The sequence below is a fragment of the Neofelis nebulosa genome, chromosome 17 (assembly GCF_028018385.1).
Source record: "Neofelis nebulosa isolate mNeoNeb1 chromosome 17, mNeoNeb1.pri, whole genome shotgun sequence".
Classification (NCBI taxonomy): Eukaryota; Metazoa; Chordata; class Mammalia; order Carnivora; family Felidae; genus Neofelis; species Neofelis nebulosa.
The window spans coordinates 23,750,764-23,768,638 of NC_080798.1; the positions used below are offsets into that span (position 1 = coordinate 23,750,764).

At 43.4% G+C, this 17,875-nt stretch overlaps 1 pseudogene; it reads right to left on the reverse strand.

Annotated features, from left to right (window-relative positions):
• Nucleotides 1-1,622: 1,622 nt before the first annotated feature.
• Nucleotides 1,623-7,631, reverse strand: LOC131499189 (large ribosomal subunit protein uL14-like; annotated as a pseudogene).
• Nucleotides 7,632-17,875: the final 10,244 nt, after the last annotated feature.

A 17,875-nucleotide genomic window follows, 5' to 3' on the forward strand; every position in this document is an offset into this window, starting at 1 on the left:
TCTTAAAGAGTCTAGGCACACTGCTGCCTCAGGGCCTTTGCACTGGCTGTTCACTATGCCTGGAATATTCTTCCTTTAACTTCCTTTGCTTCATCACCTTCTTCACAACTTTCTTAAAAATCCCTACCATATGATTGTGATGCTACTCCTGTCCACTCTATTTTAGTCATGTCTTTCCCTCCTCCCCTACCCTGTTTTTCCCCAAGCACTTATCATCATCTTACATCCTACATATTGTACTACACTTTTCTATTTATTGTCCACATTAACTGAGTAGACTCTAAGTTCCATAAGGGAAAGGATTCTAATCCTGGAATATAGATGAGTACCCAGTACAAGAAATTGACTCAATATCTATCTATCTATCGATCTATTTACCTATCTATCATCTATTTTTATTTATATTGAAGTTAGTTAACATACAGTATAGTCTTTCCTTCAGGAATAAAACCCAGTGATTCATCTCTTACATATGTATTCAGTACTTATCTTGAAAAGTGCCCTCCTTAAGGCCCATCACCCACTTAACTCACCCCCCATAACCTCCCACTCCAACAACCCCCAATTTGTTCTCTATATTTAAGAGTCTCTTATGATTTGCCTCCCTCTCTGTTTTTATTTTTCCCTACTCTCCCCCATGTTCATCTGTTGGGTTTCTCAAAATCCACATATGAGTGAAATCTTATGATATCTGTCTTTCTCTGACTGACTTATTTCGCTTAGCATAATACCCTCCAGTTTTATTCACATTGTTGCAAATGGTAAGATTTCATTATTTTTCATTGTCAAGGAGTATCCCATTGTATAATTTCATTGTATCGAATAGTATCCCATTGTCTAACCCTCAGCCCAGAGAAGAGGCCAACTCTCTCCCCAAAGACCTGGACCAGCCTACACACAACTTCTTCTGCTGGGAAAGTTCAAATGCCCTGAGCCTCTGGATATCCACATAGTTCTAAAACCAAATTAATTAGTTAATAGTGGGCCCTGTGGCAAAACCTCTCCCACAGTCACAAGGTCTGGACGACTCCCAGGTTGAAGGCAGAGGATGTGTCTCTGAGACACTCTCTGAATGGATTCAGGGAAGGACTTATTTCTAAAAAAAAAAAAAAAAAAGGTGCAAAGAAGTGTAAAGGTGTATATGGAAAGAAAGAGTCCTTCAGACATTGGAAGGGAATTATGTGGAGAAGGCAGTGCCCAGCACAATCTCCTAACAACCTGGCTGTGTGAAAAAGAAGAAATATCTGAGGGCTTAGGGAAAAAATCCCTCTAACAGTCTCTATGTGGGAGCCCTATCAGCAACAGGCCTGTCTTCTTCTTTCAGAAGGACTGGAGAGCCCTGGAGCTTTGTCTGCTTTCTTGCTTTTCCCATCAGGGAGTGGAGTGAACAGTGACTGTGCTGCACTGTGAGTTGAGCCCAGCTGTTGATCCAAAGTGTGAGAATGGGCATTGGTGCCATCTTCCTCTAAAGGGCTCTTTCCTTGATGATCAGTTCCTGAGCCTACTGCTCCTGTGTGAACTGTCTGCTTTGCAGGATGAAGTCACTGAATTTATACAGGCTATTGAGTCAAGCTGGCTCCTACCCACCCCACCCACATTCCAGAGAAAGCCTACCACCAAGCTTAGGGATCCGAGGGCTTCTCCTTTGGGATATCAGATGGTGATAGCTGTAACTGAGTGCAGAACAGAGTGGGAATCATCCGCCCATCCCTTGGTGCTGGCTGAGTGAGTGCCAGCTTCTTGGCTCCAAAGGGTGAAGAAAGATATAGCTACAAGTGCAGTAAGGGGAAGGGAATGGCCACACAGGGGACCAAAGTTGGTTTGCCATTTCCATCCAATGGGAATGTGATCAATGTAGAAACATGCTTAACTTCATTTCTCCTCTGCCCAGAAAATGGGCTACCTCCCTCCTAATACCTCTGGCTCAGCCTCCACACAAACAGTTCTCAACCAGATCTCTTCCAATGCCTTAGGGCTCTGGATGTCCATGTAGTCCTGAAACTAAAATTCCAGGGACACTGTGTCTCAACCTATCTCACAGTCAAAAGGGCTGGACCAGATTTGACATTTGCAAGCAGAAGATATTACTCTGGAAAACTGAATTTATATGCACCTCAAGAAAAAACCTAGATTGATAAAGCAATGTGGTGAAAATGGATTCATGCAAGGCCAGAGTTCTTCATTATGGGTGAGAATTGGATAGTGTTGAGAATGGACTGACTAGCAGAATGTATTAGCAAGGTGGCTGCATCAGGAATCAGAAGAACCATGTGTGGGTTTTGGCTAAGGAGTACTCTACAGGCTGTCTCTTGGCTCCCTGTGAGCAAGAGGCCCACATTCTACCTTAAGAAAGTGAGGGAAACCTTTGGCTTTTGTCATGCTTCTGCCCCTAAGATCAGTAAATAGGAGCAGGGGTGATTCTGGGGTATATATCAATTACATATTCTTAATCCATTCATCAGTTGATGGACATATTTTCCATACCTTGACTATTGTCAATAGCATTGTTATGAATATTGGGGTACATGTGCCCCTATGGATGAGCACTCCTGTGTCCTTTGGATAAATTCCTGGTAGTGCAATTGCTAGGATGTAGGGTAGCTCTATTTTTAATTTTTTGAGGAAATTCCACACTGTTTTCCAGAGTGGTTGCACACCAGTTTTCATTTTCACCAACAGTGCAAAAGGTTTCCCCTATCTCCACATCCTCACCAACATCTGCTGTTTCCTGAATTGTTAATTTTAGTCATTCTGACAGGTGTGAGGTTGATTTATATTTTCCTGATGATGAGTGATGTTGAACATCTGTTTTCCATCTGGATATCTTCTTTGGAAAAGTATCTATTCATGTATTCTGCTCATTTCTTCACTGTATTATTTGCTTTTTGGGTGTTGAGTTTAATAAATTCTTTATAGATATGGATACTAACCCTTTACCTCTGATATGTCATTTACAAATATCTCCTCACATTCTGTCAGTTGCCTTTTAGCTTTGCTGATTGTTTCCTTCATTGTGCAGAAGCTTTTTATTTTGATGAGCTCCCAGTAGTTCATTTTTGCTTTTGTTTCCCTTGCCTCCAGAGACATGTTGAGTAAGAAGTTGCTGTGGCCTATGTCAAAGAGGTTGCTGCCTGTTTTATTCTGTAGGATTTTGATCGTTTCCTGTCTCACATTTAGGTCTTTCATTCATTTTAAATTTATTTTTGTGTGTGGGGTAAGAAAGTGGTCCAGTTTCATTTTTCTGCATGTTGTTGTCCAGTTTTTCCAGCACCATTTGCTAAAGAGACTGTCTTTTTTCCATTGGATACTTTTTCCTGCTTTGTTGAAGATCAGTTGGCTATATAATTGTGGATCCATTTCTGGGTTCTCTATTCTATTCTATTGATCTATGTGTCTGTTTTTGTGCCAATACCATGCTGTCTTGATGATTACAGCTTTGTAATACAGGTTAAAGTCTGAAACTGTGGTGCTTCCAGCTTTGGTTTTCTTTTTCAACATTACTTTAGCTATGTGGAGTCTTTTGTGGTTCCATACACATTTTAGGACTGTTTGTTCTAGTTCTGTGAAGAATGCTGGTGTTATTTTGCTAGGAATTACATTGAATGTGTAAATTGCTTTGGGTAGTATTAACATTTTAACAATATTTAACAAATTGCTTTGGGTAGTATTAACATTTTAACAATATTTAACAAATATCCAATTTTTCCCATTTCTTTGTGTCATCTTCAATTTCTTTCATAAGTTTTCTATGGTTTTAGTGTACATATCTTTTACCTCTCTGGTTAGGTTTATTCCTAGGTATCTTATAGGTTTTGGTGCAATTGTAAATGGGATCAATTCCTTAATATCTCTTTCTGTAGCTTCATTATTGGTGTATAGAAATGCAATCAATTTCTGTACATTGATTTTATATCCTGAAACTGCTGAATTCATGTGTCAGCTCTAGAAGGCTTTTGCTGGAGTCTTTTGGGTTTTCTACATAGAGTATCATGTCATCTGTGAAGAGTGAAAGTTTGACTTCTTCTTTGCCAATTTGGATGCCTTTTATTTTGTTTTGTTGTCTGATTGCTGAGACTAGGACTTCCAATACTATGTTGAATAACATCATGAGAGTGGACAACCCTGTCGTGTTCCTTATACTAGGGGGAAAGCTCTCAGTATTTCCCCATTGAAGATGATATTATCTGTGGGCCTTTTATATATGGCTTTTATGATGTTAAGTTATGTTCTTCTATCCTGAATTTCTTGGGGGTTTTTATCAAGAAAAGATGTTGTATTTTGTCAAATGCTTTTTCTGCATCTATTGATGGGATCCTATGGTTCTTAAACTTTTATATATACATTGTATATAATTTTAATATATATATGTGTGTATATATATATATATATATATATATATAATAAGAATTGACCAAAAACAAATCAGAAACTCTGAGCCTGATTCCAAAAGAAAAAAAAGAAGAGGGAGGAAAGAAAAAGAAAAAAAAAAACAAAAACCACAACCAAAAAGGAAACAGTTGTCTGTTGGTGGCTGTGCTGGTCTGGAAGAGAGACTGACTGTGTTGAGTCAGTCAGACCCACTCAAGTAAGTAAGCAGTTGCCAGGCAAGGAGGGGAGGAGTTTGATGTAAGCAGGTCCTGCCTCCACGGGGGCCTCTGTGCTGCTCTCTGAAGTCCCACCATGTTGGTATTGGAAGGGAAAATGTTGATGCTCCAATCTCTCCTCCTTGGACCAGGCATCTCCACCCACACTGTTCAGGTAGCCCTCAGAGAATAGAGGATGGTCAACTTGTCCTGCTCCACAGTTCTCCTGCACTTTCTAGGTGCTCAGCTGGGATTCAAAACAAGAAATCTTAAAGGACCCAGCTCCGTGTAGCTCCTCTCCCCTGTTCCAGAGTAGAGCCACTCCACTCTGCTGATAAAAGGCTTTTGGCTGGTACCTGCAAGGTCTATTGTCCTTGGGGAGGCAATAAACCCTTTTCCCAAAGTACTCCAGGAAGGGGACTGTTGTCTCTCTGTGTGCCTCTGAGATCACTACACTGGGCTATACATACCGGGGCTGGCTTCCTCCTCCTCAGGAGTGTGTGCCATGGCTTCCAGTTCTGTTCCAGAGGAAGTCATGCACTTTGAAACCTTGGAGTTTCAGCTCCTAAGGCTGTTTGAAAAAAAAGAAACTGGCACTCTCCGTACTTCTCATTCCCCTGTCTGTGGTCCAGAAAGGTTTTCCTCTTGTTCTAATCAATGCTGCATTTTCACAACCCTTCTCTCTTTCTCTCCCTGGTGTCTCCACAGAAAGGCTTCCCTCTCCTCTGTGCCTATGCTGTTTTATTTCCCCAAATTCACATACACACATCTCAATCTTGCCAAGCTGTCTCCCTCCACAGTTGGTGTGGAGATCCTTCTGCCACTACACAGATTGATTTCCTGGGAGTTCCAAATGATATCCCCTCATTACAGCTGTGTTTGAGGGATGAGGAAATCCTTGTTCCCCTACTTCTGTGCCACCTTAACTCCATCCTCAATAAACATTTATTGAATGACTACTAATGCATTATATTTAGGTTGATATAAAGCAACTAGATTCTGAGGTGCATGGTGGTAGGTACTGAAAGAGATGACTCTTGATGAACATATAATGGTTTATGGGAAAACAGAGGATCCAAAGAAACTAAACTCAAACAAAGGAGGCTCACAGATTCCTCTTCAGCTTCAGCAGCATTCTTGTTACAACACTTCTATTCTCTCCCCCTTTGGATGCTGACTTGTATTTCTGTTAGAACATTTGTAGGAAGCAACTGTTTTTTGCCTATTTTCTCCTCACTGTGATAATAGCACCTTGCTTTTCTCTGAGGGCATTACCCATCCTCAGAGTTCAGTCCATGACTTTTGGATGGAGCCATGATCTTCTTTCCCCAGGCTCTTGGAGTGAGTCATGGACCAGTCCTGGGCAATGAAATATTCCATCTCCCTGAATGGCTATTAGATTAGGGATGGCTTCATAATTCAAGTTGATCCAGTTAGAACAAGCAAATTCTGAGATATTTCCTAGAAGCATAAGAGAAACTTTTTTTTGAGATTGTAGTAAGACTAATGTAAACTTGACCTATAGGAATCTATCATGTAGAGACAGTCTATCTGAGAATAAAGCCAACATAGGAAAGGAGAGTAGAGAGATACAGACTGATTTCTGACAATAATGTTTAATCTCCTGGATCCATCTATCCTTAAACCCATCCCAAGCTATTCAGTTATAAGAGCCAATAAATTCCCTTTTTTGATTGAGTTGAAGGAGGTTATGTCATATATAACCAAAGAGTCCTGAGACAGTACTTAGTAATTTTGCCATCAGTTTCTTATGTTCATGGCACTTCCAACTTCCATAGAAGCCTGTTGGATTCATCTTTGCATCTCCAGTTGTACTCATAGTGATCCAGGTAGGAGGTGCTTAATAAATAAATACTGAGATGCATGGATGATGGATGGATGCATGGATAAGGAGAAATGTCCTGGTTCAAATTGTTTATGTTTTATTTTATTTTTATTTTTTAAATATGAAATTTATTGTCAAATTGGTTTCCATACAACACCCAGTGCTCACCCCAACAGGTAAAGCAGGGACTGTAGTTTATCAAATGAAATCTGTAATTGTATGTCCTGTGTCTATAAATTCAATATACTTGAAGGAAAATATTCTTTCAGTTAGTGAAATTTTTAAAAACCATTTTGAAAATGAGTTTCTGGATTATCTTCCGGGGCTAATACTATCAATGATAAAAATCCGTTATGAGTAGGAAGGCTGTGACAGGATAGTAGAGATTCTGGGATTCTGGCTGGTTTCTTAAGAAATGACATGAATGTATAAGAATGGTTAATTACAGCCAACAAGAGGGAGGTGGTTGTGACTTAAGCTGGTTTGTAGGGTGTGGTTTTGTTTTCTTGTAACTCCTAGAGGCTGTCTGGGGTATAGATGTCACAGATCAGATTGCTCAGTAATCTGATAGTTATCTATACATCCTATTAGTGTACTTTGAATTAAAGACCACTACTTCTTTAGTTTCCTCATATTGAGAGTGCTTGCTATAGTGGTCCCTAGATCTTCCTTCATAACTTTTTTGTGAATGTATGATTATGATAAAATGCTTTTTTATTTTTATTACTTTGGGGGGAGCAAATAATTTTTAATTTTTTTTTAAAGCAAATACACCAAAGAATCGTGCAATGCTGCCAGCACTGGATGCAATCCTGACCCACAAGTCTGCACACTTCTTTGTAGCTGGTCCTGTGATAGCAGAAGCTTTCATTTCACCTTTGTTGTTTACTATGATCCCTGTGATATCCTCAAATAGAGAAACATGCCTTCTTTTCTTTGGTATGAATCTCGTTGTCGAATTACCACTGCTGGATGTAACTTCTTTCTCAACTCTGGTTTGCCTTTGTTCACTGTGGCCATCACCATGTCCCCCACAGCAGCAGCAGGAAGTCTGTTCAGTCGCCTTGATCCCCCTTCACAGAGACGACACACAGATTTTTGTCTCCTGTGTTATCAGCATAGTTGATATTGCCTCCTGCCAGAAGACCCAGAGAAATTTGGAATTTCCCACTGGACCTCACACCATGTCCTCGCTTTGACATCTTGAACACCAGAAAGGAACAGAAAAAGCAAAATATTTTTTAACTAATTGCTTAAATGGAATTATTTTACATTGTTTTGCATATTAAAATGATACCTCATTCAAAGCCTTAATTTATTCCTCAGCCTCCATTAAATCCCTTGTTTTAATGTTAAATTAATGTTAACTTAATTTTCAAATACCACCAAAAAGCCTGTGGTATCTTTGTTAGTGATAAACTCATTCTAATGCTGTCAATTTTCTCTTAAGTCTTTGTTCAAATGTTCTTGCCACCAGAAAAACATAAGCAAGACTTTCCTCTAGGCAGACTCATTTTGCTTCCATGCATTCTTCTGTGTTTCCTTGGCCTCAGGATGGCTGATGTTGTTGGGGCAGGTTTTAGGAAAGTCCAAGGTTGTGACAGAATGATGTTGGAACCATTGCCTCTTTGGCTGCAGGTGTGATGAGGTTGCATGAAACCAGGCTCCTTGAAAGTGACTAGCACTTTCCCTATTCCTGAGAGGCATCTGCTTTCTTATGGCTCACATTTCCTCAGACTTTGCAAGTCAGGTCTGTGACCACTGAAATGGGAAGGAGGATTGCTAGTCCTCCTCCCAGAGGCTGACCTGTGACAGGAACTGTGACTGACCTGTTCGGGGCAGCCATCCAACTGCCTATAGGACCAGCACATGAAAAGCTGATGAGTGAAGTGGCCCTTTGGCAGCAGGAGACTACATACCCTGCAGAGCAAACGGTTGCAGTTAGCTCTGTGCATTCCCAGAGCGGTTGGGTCTTCCTGAGATGCCAATTTTGAACTCTTTTTTTTTTTTTTTGAGGTGGGGGAGGTGGGGGGAGGAAGGGACAGAGAGATTGAGAGTCCCAATTAGGCTCCACACTGTCAGTGCAGAGACCAATGTGGGGCTCCATCTCAGGAACTGCGAGATCATGACCTGAGCTGAAATCAAGAGTCAGATGCTTAACAAACTGAGCCACCCAGGCATCTCTTTAATTTTGAACCTCTGTATGCAGGTACCTAATCGAAAATATTAGCAACTAACCCAATATTTTATAAAACTCGGTGCAGCACTGTGTGACCTTTCCTTTGTCTCTCACACTTAGTGGCTGAGTTATAGCCCTGTGGAGCCCTGCTCCTCTGTCCTTGGTCTGCTCCTTTAGAACCTCACCCCCTCGCTGGCCTGCTGTGTGAGTTTGGCAGTCATTTGGCTTCTGTGTCTAAGTTCATTCTCTAAGAACACTTCAGCCCTCCCAGTAATCGAGGGATAATTATAACCATCATGATGCCACCTCCAAGGACTGGGATGAAAATTAATGAAGTGCTTCTCACATGCTCTCAAGCAACTTCAGAAGAAGTTGCTACTTTCTCACAGAATGTTATTCATCCCCTACCAGGTGGGAATTAGAGAACTAATAGGGCAATGTTTCTGGAAGCTTGGCAAGCCTACCACCTGCATCAGGATCCCCTGGGGGAGACAAGGGATTGAGTGGGGGAGGGACTTCCTCCTTGAAATGCAGGTTCCCAGCTCTACTCCACTCCCACAAAATCAGATCCTGAGAGAATGGGGCTTGGGAACTTGTGTTTTAACAAGCACACTCTCACCCCCAGGTGACATTAATGTCATTAACGTTTGGGGAGGACTTCTGAGCCTTCAGAGGAAAGTGAAGGGGAATTGCTATGAAAAAAAGCTTTGGGTTAAAAGGGGGCATCTCACTCAGCTTCCTTGAGCCTGTGAAAATGGCTTAGTAAGACACTGGAATTATTTAAAATAGAACAAAATGATAAGCCTTGAGATTTTAGGTGGTAAATATAGGTAGTGTGGACAGTTTATGGAGACCTAGAGAGCGGGGTTCAAATTCAGGAATGAGGCCAGAGAAAACTTACTTTTCATCTCTGTGCTTCAGTCTCCCCATATGGTTCAAGGATGAAAGGCTAGGGGTACAACTCTCCCATAGGAGTCTCTTGGGATCAGGGTACCCACATTTAAGCCAGGAAAATGGACTGTGGGTGTGGCTATTGCTACCTGGATCTGCCTGGAATCAAATAGATAAGAAATAAATAGATCTTCCAGAGAGTTCTGCTACCAAAAGAATCACTGACCAGAACAAATAGAGGCCAAAGCTGTTTGCAACTTAACCCTTAAGCCTCCTCTGGCCAGGAAGCAGGCTGAGAAAACTAAACACTTCCCCCAAGTAGAGTATATTCTCTGTTGCCTTTTTTAGAGATGGACAAGAACAGCAGAACAGAAAGGACCTGAAACAAAGGGCTGCAGAAAGCAAGGCCCTAGGGGCCCTCTTGAGGAGCAGGATTGGTGTGCACCCAGTAGGGCAGCTGGAGTGTGCAATGGGTCCATCCCTGTTCCACAGCTGTATGTGGGGTAAGAGAGGCTGCTCCTGCCCACAGAGACAGCCCCAGGAGATGGCCTCCCAGTGATGCCTTGAGGGGGTGGGCCATCTCCCTTGGGTAAGGGGTGTGTGTTCCCCACATGGGAGGAAAGCAAACTTCACATCTGTTACTAGGGGAAAGGCTTAGATGAGAGGATTAGCTTGTTGTTCATGATTATTTGCTTCCCCTCCTGGGGTGGAGGGAATGGGAAGGGGAAAATGAGGATTATTCTTCCCTTTCCAGGGATGTTAGGCTTTGGCCAGTGAACTGTGAGTGGATAACTCCTGTTATTTCAGAGCAGAAGCCATGTCTGTTCTCCCTTTGCCAGCATAATTGGCAAAGCTCCAGATAGGACATGCCACTATAACCAAGGCAGAGAAGGAGGGTTGCAGGATCCATGGCTGCCTCCAGTGATGGGCAGTGGGAGCAAGACATAAACTGTAGTTGCTCTAAGCTGGGGTCAGCACCATTTCTGTAAAGGGCCAGGAAGGAAATATTTTAGGGTTTGTGGGCCATGTGGCCTCTGTCACAACTACTCAGTTCTGCTTCTTTATCAGGACATTGGTCATAGACAACATTTAAACAAACGGGCATGGCTGTATTCCAAGGAGACTATTTACAAACAGAGAGTGGGCTGGCTTTGGTGCTTGACCATAGTTTACCAACCCCTGCTATAAGACATTGTGATTTGGGGGTCCTTCATTTTCCCTAGGCTGCTGGATCTCATACTTGAACATATATCAGAATCACCTGGGGGCATGTTAGAACACAGATTGCTGGCCCTGCCCAAAGGTTCTGGTAGATATGCCCGTATGGGGGGCCCACGGATATACATTTCTAACATGTTTCCAGGTGATGTTGATGCTGCTGATCCTTGACACCTTTTGAGTATCACTGCTCTGGTCCTTCTTGATTGATATATTATTTGTAAACTGGGGATAATATCAGAACTTAGCTCATGGTGGTGGTGTCCTAACTAAAGGAGATAACGTTGTAACATTATTAGGGGAAGTCCTAGGACTTTGTAAGTTCTCAGTTAGGCACTGTTACCATAACTTACATACAAACACACTCTCTTTCCTGTCTGAAGATACAGACTAGTAAATAAAAGGAGGACCGTTTGCTTCACAGGTGAGTCCTCACTTCATCAAAGACTCTACCATAGGATTTATTTAAAAAACACAGTGTTTTAGTCCATTTGCAATGGGCCCTCAATGTCAACTTCATTTCCAACCAGGAAGATTGCTATTACTAAGAACAGGTGGGCCTTTACCATCTCACTGAGAAGGTGGTCATTAGCCCTCTGGCTTCTTTGAGGGCAAGACACTCTAGATAAACTTGATTTCTTCAGGTAAGCACTAAAAACAAAACAAAACAGTTCAACCCAACACAATTTGTGGCCAGGAATGTTACAGCTGTTCTGAGAAGGTATTGTAAGCACTATCAGATGGAGACATAGGTTACAACTGTAGGATTAGGGTGTTCTTGGGAGTCCAGAGAAGATCCCACCAAGCTACCTAACATCTATGACCTGGATCCTCACCTGCAACGGGGATTATATGACTCATCACAGGCTCATTGACAAGATTAAACGAGAGTGTGTGACGCCTGGGAGTCAGTTACTCTCAGGTTCCTTGCCCTCTTCTTCCTGGAAGTCAGCAGGATGTAGGAATCAAGGATGTAGCCTCTGGATTCAGCTATCTGGGTTCAAAGCTTGCCTCTTCCATTTTGTTGGCTGTGTGTTCCACTCACATTATTTAGCTGTGCAGTCCTCCAATGACACTATGTTCTCCTCTCAGTGATGATGACTATAACCTTTATTAGACTCACCACATGCCAGGGATTTTGCTAGACAGCCTTTATATCTCCTTTAGTCCTCCACGACACCCTAGAGCAGGTGCTTTTATCACCCCTATTTTATAAATAAGGAAACCAAGCCCTGGGGAAGTTAAATAATTTGCCCAATACAGGCAGTCTGCAGGTTATGAGGGCTGAATTCTGATCTTGTGTTTTGGGAGTAGAGTCCACCCTTTTGGCTGTGACACTGTATTGTTTCAGTCCCAGTTCTTACTCTATCCCCTGGCAGTGTGCTTTGGGGCCCACCTATGCACCCAACCCCCATGAGGCTTCCTTCATCTGTGCCTTCTCAGTAAATGTTTGTTGAGGGAATGTGGGAAGGTATAATAAATGCATGTATGAATGTTAATCTGTCTTCAGCCTCTGTGGTGTGTGCCCAGACCTTCCTGGGGAAAGAGGCACAGACACCAGAGTCTTCTTTCACACAGTAGTGCGAAGAACAGACTGTGATCCTGTCTTGGGAGTTGCTCCCAAGTTCCTCCAGGTTCTGGTAACTGTCTCCCACCTGATGTCAGCTGTAGGCACATCACAGTTGGGCCTGAGCATGGTTAATCTTTTTTTCTGTCTTAGCCAGCTAAATCCACATTTGAGTCTCCCAGAAATGCTTCTGAGGATGTACCACCCTCCCCTCCACAAGCACCAGACTTAGTGGTAACACAGGAACTGACAGATCCAGTGCTGAACTGAGGCTGGTTGTTCTCAGGCCTGTGGAGAGAGAAGGATATTACCTTCCCTTCAAGGAGGAGGAGAGAGCAGCCAGTTCCCTGAGCAGGCCAGCTTGGAGGGCACCTCTGGTCAGAAGTGAGGAAAACCAATGTCTCTGTGATTTATGTGAGTTAACGAGGGTCATGTTCTTTCTTGTGCTTCCTATTGGGGGTCTTCTATATGTTAAGCAATTTATGTCAATGATTTTTATATGATTATTATTGTCAAGGAAATTAAAGCCATATTTAGATTGGATGCATTATTCAGTTTCTTCATTTATTTAAAAGTCAGTGTTGATAACCCTCTCTTTTGAAGCAAAGTTGGAAGTACAGGCTACAAATTGGCAAATGAAATCCTAGTTCCAAATAGCACAGTGGCATTTGCAAACCCTGTGGCTTCTAATCTGTGTTTTCTTTGGATGGAATGAGAACTGGGAAAGCTTTGGAAAAGCCATCTGCTCAACTCCCAGAAGCAGGTTTATGCTTCTCATTTGGTCTGAAATTTGGACTTGAGTGGGGGGAGTGAGGGGCATGGTGAACAGTCCTTTTCCTAAACCTACTCATCCCAGATGTCAGGAAGCCATCCTTCTCCACTTCCTGATTCCTCACTTTCTCAAGGCTCCCTAAGTCATGATCATGTAGCTTAGGGGATGAGATCTGGCATTCCTACTATCTCCACGTCAATTGGGTGTTGTGCCCCTCACCTAGGAGTGCTACCCCTAAGCTGTCTCTTTTTTGTTTTTCCTTCTCTAGTGCAACTTAGTATGTTCATGTCCCAAAAGTCAAGTTCTGGTCAATCCTGTGCTTAGGAAACTTCATTACATCCCTACTGGCTATGTGGCAAAGTCCAGACTTTTTGGTCTCTGGTGCCTATGCATGCCCTTGTCTCATCAGCACACACCATCGGTCCTGGGCTTCCCTGCCCAAGGGCTTTCTCTGGTCTCTGGAGCCCATGATGCCCACCACACAGAGTTCCAGAAAATTAACACCTCCCTATTCCACCACCCCTGCCCCCTATCATGATAGTGGCCCTGAACTCACAGGAGTTGGTACATAAATACCCAGCTCCCTTGCCTTGCAGCTGGAGGTTCTGCATGGCTTTCAACATTCCCCAGAGGCATCCAACCCCAGTGCCCTCAGAGGTCCCTGGATTGATAACACATTGTTTGTTGGCTGTCTTCCTATCCCTGCCTCACTTCCCTTCTCCTCCACCAGTGTTCCCAGACTCCCACTCTCCAAGTCTACTTGTTCTGTGTCTTTGCCCCATAGTGGACTTCTGAAGGAACCCAAACTACAATGCTCCCTGTACTACTTTCCTAGGGCTGCTGTGACAAGTTCCAGACACTGGGTGACTTAAAACAGCAGAAATTTATTTTCTCAAGTTCTGGAGACTGAAAAGTCTGAAATCAAGATGTTGGCAGGGTCACACTTTCTGACAGCTCTTGAGGAAAATCCTTTCTTTCCTCTTTTAGTTTTCTGGTGTTTGCTGCCACTCTTTGGTGTTCCTTGGCTTGTAGATACATGACTCCAGTCATATGGCATCTTCTTCCTATGTCTTCATGTTGTCTCTCTGTGGATGTGTCTCCATCCAAATTTCCCCTTTTTATAAGGAAACCAATTCCATTGGATTAGGGCCCACACTAATGACCTCATTTTTCCTTGATTACTTCTATTTCCAGATAAGGTCACTTTCTGAGTCACTAGAGGTTACTACTTCAACACATATTTATGGGCAACATAGTTCATCCCTGCCTTTCCTCTTGCTCTTTTGGAGCTGACATTTGTTTCTGCTACTTCCTTGTCCCAGGGTAAGAACATCATTCCCTCATTTCTGACTGTGAGACTCAGATGTGTCTTCAATTCTCACCTCTTCTACATATAGCACTTTGGGAATGCTTATCCACAGGCTGTACCCCTGCCTGCCTGGGGCCATGGTGTCTCTGAGGCTTGAGGGTGGGCCCCAGGATGACACAGCTGAGCCCACAGTGGTGACAGGCACAGAGGCACTCTGAAAATACTTCTTGCATGATGGTCAGAAGGATGCTGTAAAACCTCAGTAAGCTAAAATGCTCAGGAAATGGATTATTTTACATTATTTTTGGAACCAACTTGGGCTCAGACAAATAACTATTTTCATTTTCATTTCAACACTTATTGGCATTCTTTCTGGAAGATACATGTCTTCTTTTCTGCCTCAAGAAATCTAGTTTAATAAATACAATTTAACCTTCCTTGGATTTTGGACACTAGCAGCACCTGAGGGTTACAGTGTGAGCATAGCTCTCACATGCAGGCAGCAGATGTAGAAGGGGCAGGTGACTGGGAGGTATCTGTGGGGAGGGAGCAGACCCCAGGAGTGATGTTCCAGGACTACATTACCAGCTTTGTTTTATGTCAGCTGGTACTTTCTCCTCAAAGCCAACTGCGGAGAAAAATAATTCTGGTGACCTGAAGGCCATGAGACTTTGAACAACTGGGCCTATACAGACACAGTCATAGGTAGGTCCTAGGAAACATTTGATAGTAAATATGGACAGCAGATGATTCTATTTGAGATCACAAATCTTACAATTCTTTGCTGGATTTTTAGGAAAATATAACCAGTCCACAATTCTTTAGAGTCTACTTGATGGAGGCTCATTTCTGTGCTTCCTGAAGTGCATAGGGATAATAAATGGAGGGGCTTATGGGGTTTAGCCCAACATAGCATTGTGGCCCCAGACATGTGAGCACCACTCCCCATTCCTGCAGATCAGAGCCAAAGAATGAGAAAATAAAACCAGTGTGCCCTTGAGAACTATGACTGAAAGTTAGCTATGCCCCACCTCCTCACAGACCCCCCCTAAGGGGTTCTGGCTGTTATAAAGACCAACTCACATTGGGCTCTTAGCACATGGGGATTGATCCCACTTATTATTCCATCTAGCAGTATGGCAGATGCAATCACATTCAATCCCACAAGACCCTTTGGGAAGGACGTTACTACTCCATTCTGGCTGTGAGGAAACAGAGGTCCAGCAGGGTTAGGTAGAGTACCTAAAATCATGTGGAGAGTGAGATGAGAGTTGGTTCAGGGTGGCCTGCTGGTCCCCAACTTACAGCTGGACATGTTATCTCCCACACTCAGAGCATCTCCAACTGAGTAGAGTGCTGGACCCAAACTTGGGACTCTGATTTGAATTCCATGAGTGAAGGCTCAACAGAAAGCCAATTTCAGAAATCCTTGGCTACCAGCAGAGAGCACATGAAATGAAGAAGGAATGCTAAAATTGGCAAGGCAGAAACTTCCACCCCCAATATTGTCTCATCTCTGGGAATATAAATGATACCTGAGAAACAGCAACTTCTCTGTGCCTTTCCTTCTATCGCCTGTGCTCTGCCTTGGATAAATAATTTACTCTCCAGCAAAGAGAACCAAATTTGATTTATAAACCATAGTTCAGATACATAAGACAACTTGCAAAAATCTGCCTATATAAATCCCAGCCATCCCAGGGGTGTTTATCGTTTTATGCATATGGAGAACAGGGAAACAGAGATTTAAGCCTTTTTAATCTGTGTTTATTGAAAAGTGTTTTTGTCTGTGTTTATTGAAAAGTGTTTTTGAACTACAGGCATTCAGGGCCCCAAAGGGAAGCAGTAATGTCTCTGAGCCACAAATGACCATGTTTCCTTCAAAGTTCTCCTGCCTCCATGCTTTTCTGCTTGGCTTCCATTTGCCCCAGACCTTTCTTTGCTATCTTTTGAATTCATCCTTCAAAGCCCATGTCAGATGCCAGCCCTGTGTCACTGATGGGCTTTCAAACTCAAACTCTATCCTGGACTCATTGACCTCCCCCTCCCTGCCCCTGACACACACCATCCTCCTTCTTCTCCTACACTCTGCACTCCCTCCTGGTACTTGCCAGGCAGACTCTGCCATGGATTAAAGGTCAGGGAGCACCCTGTGACGTGTTCAGAGAAGGCAACACACCCAGTTCCACCTGGCTCATCCACAAAACCTGGCACCAGTGGGGTGTCTGGCTGTAGCTGCTGATTTAGGCAAGAATCACCTGAGAGGGAGAGGAGAACAAGTATTCTTCCAGGGCTCACTTAGGTGGGGAGCAGGGCAACGGCTGAGCAGCTCTCTGGCAATAAACAAAAGCCACCCAAATGACAACAAGCAAAGGTTATTTATTCAGAACTCACAATAGCAAGGGAGTCAGCTATTGTCACTTATGTTTTGGCAGCAACTCAAAGACAGGTGCAGGAATGGAAAGTTTTATGGTAGAAAAAGGGAAGGAGTGCTCTGTTGGCACAGGGAAGCTATAAGCAGGCTAACCAGAGGCAGGGAATCCTATGTGATTGCTTAGGGGTGCATATTTGGCTCTCTGGTTGGTGTTAAGTTGGAAGCAAAGACAAAAATTGGAGTTTTGTCAGTTACAAACCACGTCCTGGCCAGTTTAGGCCCATAGTTACAGGGGTTATTGTTTGGCTTACTGGACCAGTTGCTAGAGACAGTGGGCTGACTTCCTCTAAGTCTAACTTGCAGACAGTAAGTTGGTTTGCTGGACTGGTTACTATGGACCATGGATTGGTTTCCTGGGCTAGTTGCTGCAGATTGTGAGTCAGAGTTCTATTTTTATGTTTGGTGTGGCTATTATCTCTTTGTACAATCTCTCAGGCAGTACTTACCCAGCTCTTGCCCATGAGGTCAGGCCACATGGGGCCCCCCACCTGTAAGAAAACAGCCCAGCCAAACAGACTACAAGCTTTTGACCAGACCACAAAGGGCCCAGAAGTGTGAGGTGAGACTGTCAGGCAGGGTGCACAGTAAATGACCTAGAACCTAGGAAGACAGTCATCCTGTTAGCCTGGGTTGGGAGCAGAGGAGTAATCCCACCACAGTGCCAAAGAAGGGGGTTTCACAGGCCCTTTCCCCCAATCCTGACTTCCTCACTGCTGACTCCCTGCCGGTCTATGGGGAGGGCACAGTTGTGGATGTTGCTCTCCCACGGGTGATCTTCATTTTAAGGGAGTGTTGCAGGACGGGGTTCCTGGGAGGGAGAAGGGGGGGTGGTTTCCATGATGTTCAAACAACTTTCACCCTCAAAATTTCTTTCCAAGTGGATCCCCAAGGCATTTGCCTGCTCAGCATCCATGCCCCCCACCCTAATTTGGAAATAAGACCCCATTTTTTCTCTCACTTTGTGAGTGAGAAAAACTGCTTATCCTTCAGGACTCTTGGGTGGGTGTGGAATGCAGACCTGGCCATTCAATGCATTGAATACTCCTAGCCATAGTGATTGCTTCAGAGGTAGAATG